The sequence below is a fragment of the Pipistrellus kuhlii genome, unplaced genomic scaffold, assembly GCF_014108245.1.
Source record: "Pipistrellus kuhlii isolate mPipKuh1 unplaced genomic scaffold, mPipKuh1.p scaffold_m20_p_2, whole genome shotgun sequence".
NCBI lineage: Eukaryota > Metazoa > Chordata > Mammalia > Chiroptera > Vespertilionidae > Pipistrellus > Pipistrellus kuhlii.
In genome coordinates, this window is record NW_023425515.1 from 21,527,831 (window position 1) to 21,542,327 (window position 14,497).

The following is a 14,497-nucleotide window of genomic DNA, read 5'->3' on the forward strand; positions in this document are numbered from 1 at the left end:
TATCCATTGATCAGCTGCCTCCTGCATGCCCCACACCTGGAACTGAGCCTGCAACCTGGGTATGTGCCCAACCAGGTCAGAGGTCTTAGGTTGATGCCCAACCACTGAGAAACCCGGCCATGCCATATGAAAGTTCTCTTTAAGAAGTAACCAGCAAGTAACAACTACCTTTGCTAAAGTGACTAATACAAGGGTGGGCAAAAGTAGGTTTACAGTTGTTCCTTTGGAAAAAAGATGCAAGTTATAATTAGTACAATAGCATCATTAATGCAACAGAACTCACAAATGTAAGCCTACTTTTGCCAACCCCTGTATATGACAAGATTATTACCACTAAATTCTTATTGTGGTTATGCAATTTTTTAGGATGAAAGACTGACTGACATATGAATTTATGCTTTCATAAAGTATGTATTTCAATATTCATAGAAAAAAATAGCTTGAATCTGGCATATGCATTGAGTGAAGTAAGTCAAACAAAGGCAATTAATGCAGAATTTAAAAAATGTTCTTTTATATTTGGAACACTTAGCTTATGAATAAATAAGAAGATAGTATAAAGAGAATGATGTGAATTACAACACAGAGATAAGATTAAGTGAATAAGTAGAACTCTGTCTTTAAGTATAAAATAACTACAATGTCCACTAATGTGATAGTCCAGGTTGTATACATACCTCATTTCACATAAAATAGTGGAAATAATATCAATAACAAAAATAAAAAAATAAGTGGAAGGACATATAATTAAGCTAAAAATAAATCAAACAAGGACATTAAATAGTAGTCCAAAATACAAGATAAGAGATTCAGGCTGAAACATGTAAAGATTAAGGGCATGTGCTCTGGGTGGGAGTGGCCAATGGGGGAAAAAAAGTAGATGTATGTAATGCTATATGTAATACTTTAAACAATATTTTTTTTAAAGGACATATCAGTTAACAAAGTAACAGAGCATTACCAAATGTCCCTGACAGTAGTGGTGCTAAATACCTGTGGACTGCATTGATATTGACTGCTTCAGAAACGTGATCAAAGTGGTAATAAGAACACAGGGCAAAATAATAATGCACATCCAAGTAACTGAGATACTCATAGATTTGACTGGAGCTATAAATCTCAGTCAATATAAAAGGGTGGCGGGGAGCAAGTACACAAGCCTGAAGTGAAGATGGGATGGGTTAGGCATAAGAATAAAACAATGCTACTGAGATAACACTGAAAATAGCTCCTGTCATTTTCTAAAGAACAAAGGTGAAGTATATAGCTTAAAATATAAAGGATCTCTGAAAATAAAAACCATCTGGTATTAAATTATGAATTTATTTGTTAATATCCAATTTGATACAACCAAGGAACTACTGTTCTTCTGAAATATTGAAAACATTATGCAAGCATATTGAATATATGTATAAAGCATATCAGAGAAATTAGAAATGGAGTCATTTCAGAAGTAGTCAATTGATTTAAGACCCACTTCTAAGAATATTTTTATATTAGACAAATAAGATGATTTTTAAAACTAACGCTACTATTTTCAATAAGTAATATAGTGGGGAAACATAGCAATGAGTTTAATTTTGGAATAAACATGAGAAAGAAACATTAAGCCAAAACAATAATATTCAGCTTACAAAATATGAATCCTAACCATCAGTGTATGTATGTATGTATGTATGCATGTATACATACCATGTTTCCCCGAAAATAAGACATCCTCCGAAAATAAGACCTAGCGCATGGAAAGATAAGACATCCCCTGAAAATAAGACCTAGCGCAACTTTGAGAGAAAAAATTAATATAAGACACAGTCTTATTTTGGGGGAAACAGAGTATATACATTCTCTAAAGAGAGAAATTCTCTGTCACAGTCCTGTCTTGGCTACTATGCCCAGAGAAGTCAGAAATTGCTATAGCTATAGTCAATCTGTATGCTAAGCATAGCTCAGACACCAATTCACACTGACCTTGTACAAGTTACTTAACTCTTAAACTTTCTTTATCTCAAGTGATAAAGACGTTATCTAGAGGTTAGATATGGATATTGATTAGCTAAGTGAAAGTTCTGTGCAGATGGAAGAAACTGGACATAAAGGATAAATTTAAGTTCTACAGAAAAGGAGACTTTAGTTAAGGCTTCTAATGTCACAAACACATTTTCCTTGAAAAAGGTGACATGAAATAAATGCATGGATATGTAATTTTTAATGATAGTAGCTATTAAACAATGATAAATTTATATCTATTGGTTGCTATTAATTTTCATTAACATTACTCAAAATAAATAACTGGCACTTATCTATCAAAACTTTCATGGGATGAGATTAAGTAAAATTTTGACACAAGAATATGTATTTGAGAAATAGATATTTTTCAAAATGTATTTAAAAACCATAGATTAGAAATGTTTAAGATACATTTCCAGTGTTTACCAAAGTTAATATTAGCTATGTGATGATAACCTAACAAAAATATTAGGGTAATTTTGATATAGCCTAATTATTCAATATCTAATTTGAAGGATATAAAAGTTAAAGTGTTAGCATCTACAAAATAAGTATGTGTTATAAAGCCACATGAAATATTTCCAGACATTATTTCAGCTGCTAGTGTATGTTCTATAACCATTGTCATCAGTTTTATAAAATTCAAGTTACAAATGTATAAGTCAAAATATTAATATATAAATTATCTTATACATTTTTGTATATCAAGTTACATATTAAGAAATGCATATCATATAAATGAGAAATGAAACAAAACTGTTTCCTTAGGATTAAAAACCCCACTTCAGATCCATGAATTAATTATTCCTTTTTCAGTTTTTCCTGAATATCAATTTGAGCCTGGGAACATCAATAAATGACTTTGAGCTTTTCCAAAGTATATTTTATTTCCAATCTGGCTCATGTTTTGCTGGATCTCAAGAAAATGTGAAACTATAATAATTCTCACATTTGTATTGATTTATAAAATGGATAAACTAATCACAGAAAAGAACAGTCTCCAAAAACATGTAAGAAATTAAACTATGGAATTAAAATTCAGATTTTAACACATTCTTATGATAAATTAGATTCTAAGTATCTAAAATTATTAGATGAATAGCTATCTACATATAATCAAAATATCTACCTTATTTTTCTGTGAATATATTCAGAGAACTAAATCCCTTTGCAAGATCTTGTTGAAACAAAAAATATTGAAAATATTATGTTTGATATGTTTAAAGTTTTTTTGGCATCTGACTATTTGAGCTTAACATTTGTTTTTAAATGAATGTTGATGTCATTTTTAAAGCTTAACTAGTTAGTTCAACATTTTAAACATTAAGACAGATCAGTGATGGTCAGGCTAATATGCTTTCATCTCAAGAGTCTATTTGTTTTGCTTTCTGGAGCTGTTGTACCCTAGTGATTAAAATGCCTAGCTTTAGAATCACTCCTGAATGTCTCAGCTTATTTACCTTAAGCAAACAATTTAATCTCTCTAACCTTTTTTTTTTTTTTCTTATACAAGGGAAACAATAAAATAATAATAATAGGTAGGCCATAAAATGGTTGAGAAAATACCAAAGAGAAACAAGAATTAAGGAAAATGTTTTCAACCTATAGTAAGTGTCCTTAAAATGGCATCTATGTTTATAGCTATTATTATCTCTTTATTACTACTGATTTATAAATATGAATTTATTTTCAGTTTTCTTTGCATTTGGTTATATGATTTTAAAAACTTCGCTGAACACTTTCATGACATAAGAGTGATTTATTTTAATAGCCCAGAGAGATGGAAATCACGTGTATATTTCTCAGTGCTTTTTCATCTAGTGCTCTGAAATAGCCTTTTGAAGTTTCTGCATTTGCTTGTCTCTAATATTCAAATAGTCTTTCCAGATAGCACATTACTTCTTTGCACAGTTAAGGTTATTTTATAAAAGAAGAAAACAGTATTCTATGAGGTTTTCTACTGGTAATTGCTAGTTTGATTAAATTAGAAATGATATTTTAAGCAATCATTTTTTTCCAATAAGATTACTAAAAGAATGTTAATTAGCCTGTGATTTACTTGTGCTTGTTTCTGTTGCCATTTATACACAAACATAAAAAGAATGCTTTTGAGATTGTAAGTTTAAGAATTACTGTCCTAAACTCTCATAAAAGTGTAATAAAGATAATTGTATATTTTTCTGTTAGATTGTCACAAAGTATGATACTGTTGTGTTCTAAACCTGATAATCATGCTGAAATACAATACTTCGTGATTTTGTGTGTGTGTGTGTGTGTGTGTGTGTGTGAACTCTATTATACTGTACCATTTATTTTCTTGTGGTGAAATACATGTGAATTTATATAAATTTGTTTGAAACTAATTGGCCTCTTTCTAGGCACTACATACTTTGATAAAAAAATAATTTATTCAAGTTTCATGAGCACATGAGAGAAGTCTGCTTCAACAGGGTTATTTTATTAGGATTAGTTTGGGGAAAAAAATTCAGATATATCTTGGCAATTTATAAAAAAACAAACAAACTGGGTTTCTGCTAGCTCTTCATGTTTCAACTTTTTATCTTATTACTAGGTCTCACATTTAAAATTGGAATGGTCCGTTGCTAATACTATATAATAAAACCCTACTATGTAAATTGACTGAACAGCGGAATGGCTGGTCACTATGATGTGCACTGACTACCAAGGTGTAGATGCTCAATGCAGGAGCTGCCTCTTGGTAGTCAACGCTCTCCCACAGGGCTCATGGCTGGTGAGCACAGCCTCTCCTGCCTCCTGGATAGAGCTAATGATGCTTGGATGTCCTCCAGCCAGCGTAAGCCCACTCCCATTAGAAGTGGGCCTAAGCAGGCAGGCAGACATCCCCTGAGGACTCCGGGACTATGAGAGGGCACAGGTTTGGCTGAGGGACCCACCCACTGGGCCTCTAATTTAAAATGTAAAAATGAACACTTTATTTAAATGCTAATTAGAATCTTCAGGATTGCCTATGGAATAAAGTAAATATTATCCATAATAATATCAATCACAGATAGTAATCCTTTACATTGGCCATATATAGCTCTATTACAAAAATGTAATACATGCATTTTGAATAATTATAAAGGCAGTTTTTAATTAAAATACATTTCATTTTATTTAACAGCTACCTGCTGCTAAAGTGTATATACATTTTTTTGGAACCCAATATGTAAATTTTGAATATAAATAAAATATATTTGCTAATATCATATGGCTTAGCTAAGACTATAAAAATTGTTCACAATTTCAATATTATTTAAACAGTTTTATAGTCAATAAAACCCCTTAAGTCATTTTAGTTTTCTAACCTGGACATAACACAAAATATGATGATAACCTTTTCTCCCAACAAACTATAAACCTGTGTCATACCTGAATATGCATGAAAAATTACATCATTTATAAAATACAAATTTTAAAAGGAATGCATTATAAGCAAGTATGATTTATTTTTTTTCTTTTTATTGAATTTATTGGAGTGATACTAGTTAAAAATTATACAGGTTTCAGGTGCACAATTCTATAACTCATCATATGTGCTCTGTATTGTGTGTTTACTACCCCAAGTCAAGTCTCTGTCCATCACTGTTTATCCCCCCTACACCTTCTTCCACCTCTTCCTGGCACCCTCCCCTCAGCAATCATCTCACTGTGTCCATGTCCATGAGGATTTTCTTTCCCCCTCCTTTTTTCTTTTCTTGTTCAATTCCTCCACCACCCCATCCCCACCAACCAAGTACCCACCTTCTGGCAGCTGGCAGCCTTCTACCCATCTATGATTCTTTCTCTATTTTGCTTGCTAATACTTTTTGTTCATTAGGTTTCACATATGAATGAAATCAGATAGTCCTTGTTTTTCTATTACTGACTTATTTTACCTAGCATAATACTCTACAGCTCCATTCATGACCAACAAGTGTTGGCGAGAATGTAGATAAAAGGGAACCTTCATGCATTGTTGATAGGAATGCTGATTGGTGCAGCCACTGTAGAAACCAGTATGGAGTTACCTCAGAAAATTAAAAATGGAACTGCCTTGTGATCCATCAATTCCACTTCTGGGAATTTATACAAAGAAACTTAAAGCACTTAGATGAAAGAATATATGAACCCCTAAGTTCATTGCAGTGTAATTTGCAATAACCAAGACTTGGAAGCATCCTAAGTGTCCACCAGTAAATGAGTGGATAAAAAAAGTTGTGATACATTTGCACATGGGTTACTACTTGGTCATAAAAAAGAAAATATTAACCTTTTCTAAAGTAGATTTATTTCAGATGTACCACGAGTATGTTACCAATTAAACTAATTATTATTGTAATTTGCTACAATAATGGTATGACAATGAATTTTAACGACACAACATTCAAATAATGGTATGACAATGAATTTTAACGACACAACAATTATTATTTTTTTTTCATTTCCATGAGTCCAATCCTAGGCTCATTTCTATGAAAATCATGGCATAAACAGGCATTTCTGTTTTACTAATCTCAATTACATTGTTCTGTAAAGTATGTTACCTTTAACTGGATAAAATAAAATAATCAGCAGGTATAAGTAGGAGAGAGTAGTAGTAGCAGCATTAATATCAATAGATTGAATGGTAATCCTCAAAAGATACATCCAAATGGATCTTGGTAGGAAAATGTGTCTTGGCAGATATAATTTACATAAGGACTTGAAGATGAGATCATACTAGGTAGTAATCCTAAATCTAATGGTAAGAGTCAAGAGAAGAGAAAATGGAGGCAGAGATTGAAAGAATATATCTATAAGCCAAGGAATGCCAAAGATTGTTGGCAACTGTGAGACTTGAAAAGAGTCACGGAACAATCTATCCCTTGGAGCCTCCAGAATGGACCAACCCAGCTAATACCATATTATTTAAATAGCTGATTTAATAAGTTCATAAATTGTAGATAACCAACAAATCTCCTTTGCAAAAGAATTCCACGTAATTTATATAACTATATTTCTTATAAAGACCAGTAATCTACTTCTTAAGTCTGGTTGAATGTAGTAACTTGCTTTCAGATCAGTATATAAAGGAGAAGAAAGGAAAGAAAAGAACAGACATAAAATAATAATAAAATAAAATAAAATAAGTTAATTTACTGTGAAGAATCCTAATAAATATTGCCTAAGTCAGATGATCAAGATAACATCAACAGTGCTAAATCTTATTTATAATCTATACCTTTGATATTATATGTTGAGAATGGTACTTTATATCTGAGATTTTCCTACCAAAAACACATTATCCTAATGTATTCATGAGTAGTATATCATACAAATTTCAATTGAACATGTTTTACAAAATGCCTGACGGGAATCCTCAAAAATTATAAGGTCATCAAAAGAAATGCATGTTTTATAAACCAAGAAAAACCTAAGAAGATGTGGGTACAAAATGTAATGTAACATCCTGGAGGGGATCCTGGAACAAAGAAGAATAAATAGGAAAAACAGAGAAAATGTAATGGGCATTTGGTTCTTAATAATTTATTAGTATTGGCTCATTAATTGTGATAAATGTGCTACAATAATGTAAGATGTTAATAATACTCAAAATTGGGTGAGGAGCGGTGTCTACCATATTTCAAGTAAAGCCAAAGGACTTGTGTGCATACATATGGGCCTATCCAGTGGCCATGGACAACGGGGGTTTGGGGTGGTGGGGGTGGGGCATATCTAGGGAGGGGTTTGGGATGGGAATGGAGGAATAAGGACAATTATGTGAGACCATAATAAAATAAACAAACAAATAAATAAAAATAAAGATATGAACTGGGGAAAAAAACATTTAGGAAATTATAGGAAGGTTATTTTTAGAGCAATTTCATGTTCACAGGAAAATTATGCAGAAGGTAGATTGTTTTTTCTTATATTCCCTGTCCTCAAATATGCACAGCCTCCCCCATTATCAAAATAATCCATGAATCTGCCGAAACCGGTTTGGCTCAGTGGTAGAGCATCGGTCTGCGGACTGAAGGATCCCAGGTTCGATTCCGGTCAAGGGCATGTAAATTGGTTGCGAGCACATCCCCGGTAGGGGGTGTGCAAGAGGCAGCTGGTCGATGTTTCCCTCTCATTGACGTTTCTAGCTCTCTATCCCTCTCTCCTCCTCTCTGTAAAAAAGTCAATAAAATATATTTATTAAAAGAAAAAAATCCATGAATCTACATTAAGACATAATGTTCACCCAAACACACAGGTTATGTGAGAGTTTGCTCTTGTAGTTAATACTTTCATTTTGTAAACATTTTCAATGACATATAGTCACCACTGTAGTTTCATACAAAGGAGATTTGCTGCCCTAAAATTCCTCTGTGTTTCTCTCGTCATCCCTCACTCCTCAACCTTGGCAACTACTGACCCCTTTACTGTCTCCCTAGTTTTGCCTTTTTCATGTTCTCATATAGTTTGAATCAGACAGTAGACAGCCTTTCCAGATGGCTTTCTTTCACTGAGTAATGTGCATGTAAGTTTTCTCCATGTCTATGTGACATGATAGCTCATTCCCTTTAGGGTTGAATAATAATCTATTCCATGGATGTGCCATAGTTGTTTGTTGTTTTTTAATCTGTTGATCCACTGAAGGACACTGATAGGTAATAAGATTTTGCAATAATGGCTAAAGCTCATTTAAATATATGTGTGCAAGTTTTTGTGTGGCAATAGGTTTTCAACTTTCTTGGGTAAATATCCAAAAGTGTAATTTCTGTATCATGAGGAAAGAGTATGTTTAGTTTTATTAGAAAATGCCAAACTGTCTTCCAAGTGGCTGTTACATTCTGCACGCCCAGCAGTAATTAATGGGTACTACTATCCCTGCTGCTCCACATTCTTACCAGAATTTGGTGTTGTAAATGTTCTGAATTTTGGCAATTTTAATAAGATTACAGTGATATCTCATTATTGTTTTAATTTGTATTATGAAGTACAATGTTCAACCTCTTTTATCTGGCTTCACAATTATTTAGTTTTTGTAATCAATCTCAAATTTCACATTCATGACATGAATAATATCATCAATTTTAATATGATCATGTTTTAAATATTTTATATAATTTCACAAATGGTGATTTGTAATATTTGTGCCAGGCTATATATACTACTTTTCTACTGTTGTTATTCTTGAACTTTACATAGTAATATTTACCAAGAGTTTTAAAATGTGAGGGCTGCTAGCAATTCTTATAGGAGGCAGTTCACAGAAGATGGCAAATAAGAGTAGTCATCAGCTGTATTGTTTTGGCAATATTCCTATATTTTCAGTGGCATGCAATCTTTGTTCTTATGAATCATAGCAAATTCCACTCCTTGGATGTTTGCAATTGCACTTTTCATGTGAGTTACTGAGCTGTTAGAGCTTGCACAGAATTAAATGTCAGATGAAATCAGCACAAGTGTTTAATAGCAAGAAATAAAACCAACCAGCACTGAGGAAATTCTTGATATTATAAACCAGCTTCAATAAGTGAATCTATAATACAATTTGAATGCATAGTCTCTTTAAGAAAACACCAGGGTTAATAACATAAATAGTATTTCCTTATTATTTATTGAGTATCCCTTGTATTTCAAGGTAAATATATGTCTACTTGACTTACTAGAAAAATTTAACTTACTTTTAAACATTTTGCAATTAGTTTCTAGAAACTAAATTTAATTATGTAAGTCAGATTAATTTTGGTTTTGTATTTTAAGCATTTAATGTTTCCAAATTAATTTTCATCATTATGACTTAATTTAGATATAAACATTATTTTTATAGATAACATATACATAAAATGTGTTTATTAAAATATTAAAATTAACATAGTCTTCAATCTATATATAATTACTTAAACTTAATAAATTTATTTACATGCCTTCTCTTCAGAAAATCATGATGCTTATTCAATGTAGTATTTTATGTATTTGTTTCCTCATCTACCTAACTTGAAGATTGCTTCACAGACAGACTAAGAGACATATGTACTATTGGGAACAACTAATACAAGAAAATATGATTTTGATATAGTTGGAGGAAAATAATCATGTAACATATTGCATTAGTACCTATCACTATGTGACAGATTACTTCAAGATTTAAAGAAGCAGTAAAGCAAGCAATTACTTTTATTATATTTCTGTGGGTCAGATATGTTAGTGTAATTAAGCTGACCCTTTTGTCTTTGGCTTCTTTTTCAAAGAAATATATTTTATTGACTTTTTACTGAGAGGAAAGGAGAGGGACAGAAAGCTAGAAACATCGATGAAAGGGAAACATCCATCAGCTGCCTTCTGCACATCCCCCACCGGGTATGTGCCCGCAACCAAGGTACATGCCCCTGATAGGAATCAAACCTGGGACCCTTCAGCCTGTAAGCTACGCTCTATCCACTGAGCCAGACCAGTTCTGGCTGTCTCTGGCTTCTTACAAGGCTTCTGGTAAAGTGTCTGCTGAATTACACTTGGGGGATTGTATATGCCCAACTTCACTCAAGTGTTTGTGGGAAGGATTCAGTTTTTATGGCTTCCCCGACTGAGGAGCCCTGGAAGCAGATAGCCTGTTTCTCACTGGCCCGGGGCCTGAAGCTGCCTTCAGCTACTTGCCACTTGTTCATCTTCATGGGGCAGCTCACCACATGGCAGCTGGATTCAACAGAATGAACAAGTGAGAGGCACAAATGTTATCAAGATGGAAGTTACTTTTTTTTGTGTGTGTGTAACTTAGTCTCATTTAGTATCATTCCATTACTTTTTTGCTTTATTCTGTTAGTTAGAAGCAACTCCTTAGACTGAGTCAACACACAAGGGGAGGGGGTCACATGAGGGCGTGAGTGCCCCTACACAGAGATTTTAAACTTCCTTTAGAAGAGGTTATGGGAAAATGAATTTTAACTTTTATCTCCCATAACTTAAAGAGTCTATGTCAAAATATATTTGAAAGAAGTAAGCAGAAATAGTAGCAAAATTAAAAATATGGTACAAAAATTCATCCAGTCCAGGTTAAAATAATCAGAGAAAACACAATTCTTGTAACAAAAGTAAATGTTGAGAAAACAGAAATAAAAAGACTATTTCCGCATTTAAATAACAAAGAGAAGTAATATCGGGTCTAATAATAATTAATGTCGTTTTTAACATTCGTTTAAAATCTTGCTTGGCGTTGACTTGTATTGACATAACCTTCAAACACATGGTATCTACAGAACATGTGAAGTGCAATTAACAAGTTTTGCTTGAAAAAGTTTGTGTTTGGTTTGGTTTTTGTTGCAAAACTAGGGCTAAGAAGATGGCGGATGAAGAGCATATTCGGCACTGCATGCTTTACGAGTTCCAATTAGGAAGAAAAGCAAGTGAGGCTGCAAAAAACATCTGTAGTGCTCTTGGTCAAGATGCAGTTAGCGCCAGAAAATGCCAGCGTTGGTTTGAGAAATTTCGCGAGGGAAATTTTTCGTTAGATGACAAGAATGGTCGAGGCCGTGTGTCCAATTTTGATCAAGAAGCTCTTTAAGCTCTTTTGGTGCAAAATCCTCAAATTACCCAACAAGAGCTTGCGACAACTTTAAATTGTTCACAAAAAACAATTTCCAATCAATTGCGTGCACTTGGCAAAGTCCAAAAGTTTGGACAATGGGTTCCTCATGAGTTGACCGACAACAACCGTAATCAAAGAGTCACAATTTGCAGTTTGCTCCTCTCTCCTCAAAACCATTTGCTGTTTTTAGAGCAAATTGTTACCGGAGATGAAGAATGAGTGCTGTATGTTAATTTGAAAAGGCGGCCTCAATGGTTGGACAAAAATGAGGCTCCGCAGCCCACGCCAAAACCTGACTTGCATTCAAAAAAAGTGATGTTGTGTGTTTGGTGGAATTTTAAAGGAATTCTTCATTATGAACTTTTACCATCTAACCAAACCATTACAAGTGCAGTGTATAGTGCCCAATTGGAAAGGTTAGCCCAAGCTTTAAGAGAAAAAGAACCCACGCTGATTAATCGGAAGGGCGTAATTCTTCACCACGATAACGCACGACCGCATACTGCAAGAATCACTGCTGAAAAACTGCGCCAGTTGGAATGGGAAGTTCTCCCTCAACCTGCATATTCTCCTGATATTGCCCCTTCTGATTACCATTTGTTTCGTTCTTTGCAAAACTTTCTTCTTAGAAAAAAATTTAATAATGAAGAATGCCTCAAAAATGCATTGACCGAATTTTTTGCATCAAAATCACAAGAATTTTACAACAGAGGGATTAAAATGCTTCCTGAGCGTTGGGCACAAGTAGTAGAAAACAACGGCAACTATATTGTTGATTAAATTTTGTTGTATTGTTTAAATAAATTTGATTTAAAAAAGGTATTAGAAAACGACATTAATTATTACTAGACCTAATACTATAGGGAAAGCAAAATAGAAGAATGGTATGCAAGTACAATAATCTTAGAAAAACCTTTATGTGAGTGCAAGTCACTTAATAAATGCATAAATAGAGCTTGACCTGTTGTTAACTTAGTGGATTAAATATATATAACACATATAACAATTGCCTTCATAAATAAACAGACACAACTTAGCCATTTTAACTTATCACACACTCAGTGTTTTTAGGAAACTTTTATTGTTATACTAGCAGCCTAGTGCATGAAATTCATGCACTCAGCGAGGGTGGTGGTGGAGAGGGGTAGCCCAGCCCAACCTGCATCCTCTTGCAGTCTGGGAGCGAGCCCTTGGGGATGTCTGATTGATGGCTTAGGCCAGCTCCCCACCACCGCTGCTGTGCTTGCCACCCATGAGCTTGGCTTCTGGCTGAGCAGCACTCCCCCTATGGGAGCTCACTGACCATCAGGGGGCAGCTCCTGCATTGAGCATCTGCCCAGTGTGCATCATAGCGACCAGTCATTCTCTACTGTTCGGTCGATTTTCATATTAGCCTCTTATTATATAGGGTGTAAACTGGAGATAATGTAATTAATTAATAAGACAGCATACTTAATGGCTTAACAGAATGCCTAATAAAAATTGCAGCTCATTAACTGGGAATTAAAATAATAAAGTTAAATCATTTTTTATATGAAACAGTAAGTGGTATGTATAAAAGATAAAGGCTCGGAAAAAGCAGAAGAAATTAAGAAATGACATTTTTAACAGTTTGAAAAGGCAATATGAAATGATCAGGAAAATATGCAGGCTTATTGAATAGGTAATATATTTTTTTTTTAACAACTGTGGCTGAAACTAGATTATTTAGTTGGACATTAAGAATACAATAGCCCTCTTGCTGTAGTGAACACAATCTAAGTTGACTAGGCTTGATCCTCACTACCTGATGTTTATGACCTGTACAGTCCCCTTCCCTAAGTGTGGACAGGACCTTTCTTCTTCTGAATTGAATATGGGAAGAGAACAGGGTTTTGAAGATGTGATTAAAAATTCCAAATCAGTGGTTTTATGTTAATCAAAATGATTCTGGTTGGATCTGACTAATTCAATTGAAAACATTAGAAGAAGAGTTCTGGGACCCTCCCTGAGAAGAGAGACTATCTCTCATGTTGGCTTTGAAGGATTAAATTACCATGTTCTGGGAGAGTCTGTGGAAAGGACATGTGGCGTGGAGTTGTGGTGGCCTTTACAGGCTGCCGGGAGCCGCCAGTGATAACCAATTCTATAGCAGCAATTCTGCCAACGACTTAAGGGGGCTTAGAAGCAGATCTTCCCTATTAAAGCCTCTGATGATATCACAGCTCAGCCTATACCTGAATATAGTCTTGTAAAACCCTAATCCTGGAGCTCAGACCCCTGACTCACGGAAATTGTGAGGTAATGTGTGCTGTTTTTAGCTGCTAACCATGCACTAATTTAAGTAGCAATAGAAAATTAATACAGTTCACAATGTACTATTAAAATTAGATGATGATCATGGCTGGTGTGGCTCAGGAGTTGAGCATTGCCCCAAGAACCAGGTCACTGATTTCAGATCAGGACATATGCCCAGGTTGCAGGCTGGATCACCAGCTCAGAGCATGCAAGAAGCAGTCAGTCAATGATTCCTTGATGTTATGTATAGATGATGTATATATTGTAGTTTTGCATATCTGAAAAGTTCTTTTCTACACCCTTGAAATATGGAATCTAAAAGTAACAATGCTTCTCTATTAAAGATCTTATGATTTTTTTTTCCCCAAACATGGATTTCTAGAGCTTAATGCTCCAGAGGAGCCTTCTAATGCTAAGCTGATTCTCTCTCCTTTGTAACCATCTGCCCAAGTCAGAAAGCTTACAGGCTTCCTTTTCATCCTCATGATACATAACTTTTCACTGAGAAATGTTTTGTTTTGTTTTCATTTCAATATTTTTATCTATTATTCAGTGGTTTTTTTTTTATTAAAAAGTTAACTATTTCTTTATTTCAATTTTCAGTATTAATTTAAGTAATAATATCATGACTTTGCACTCAATATTTTATTCTCTTCT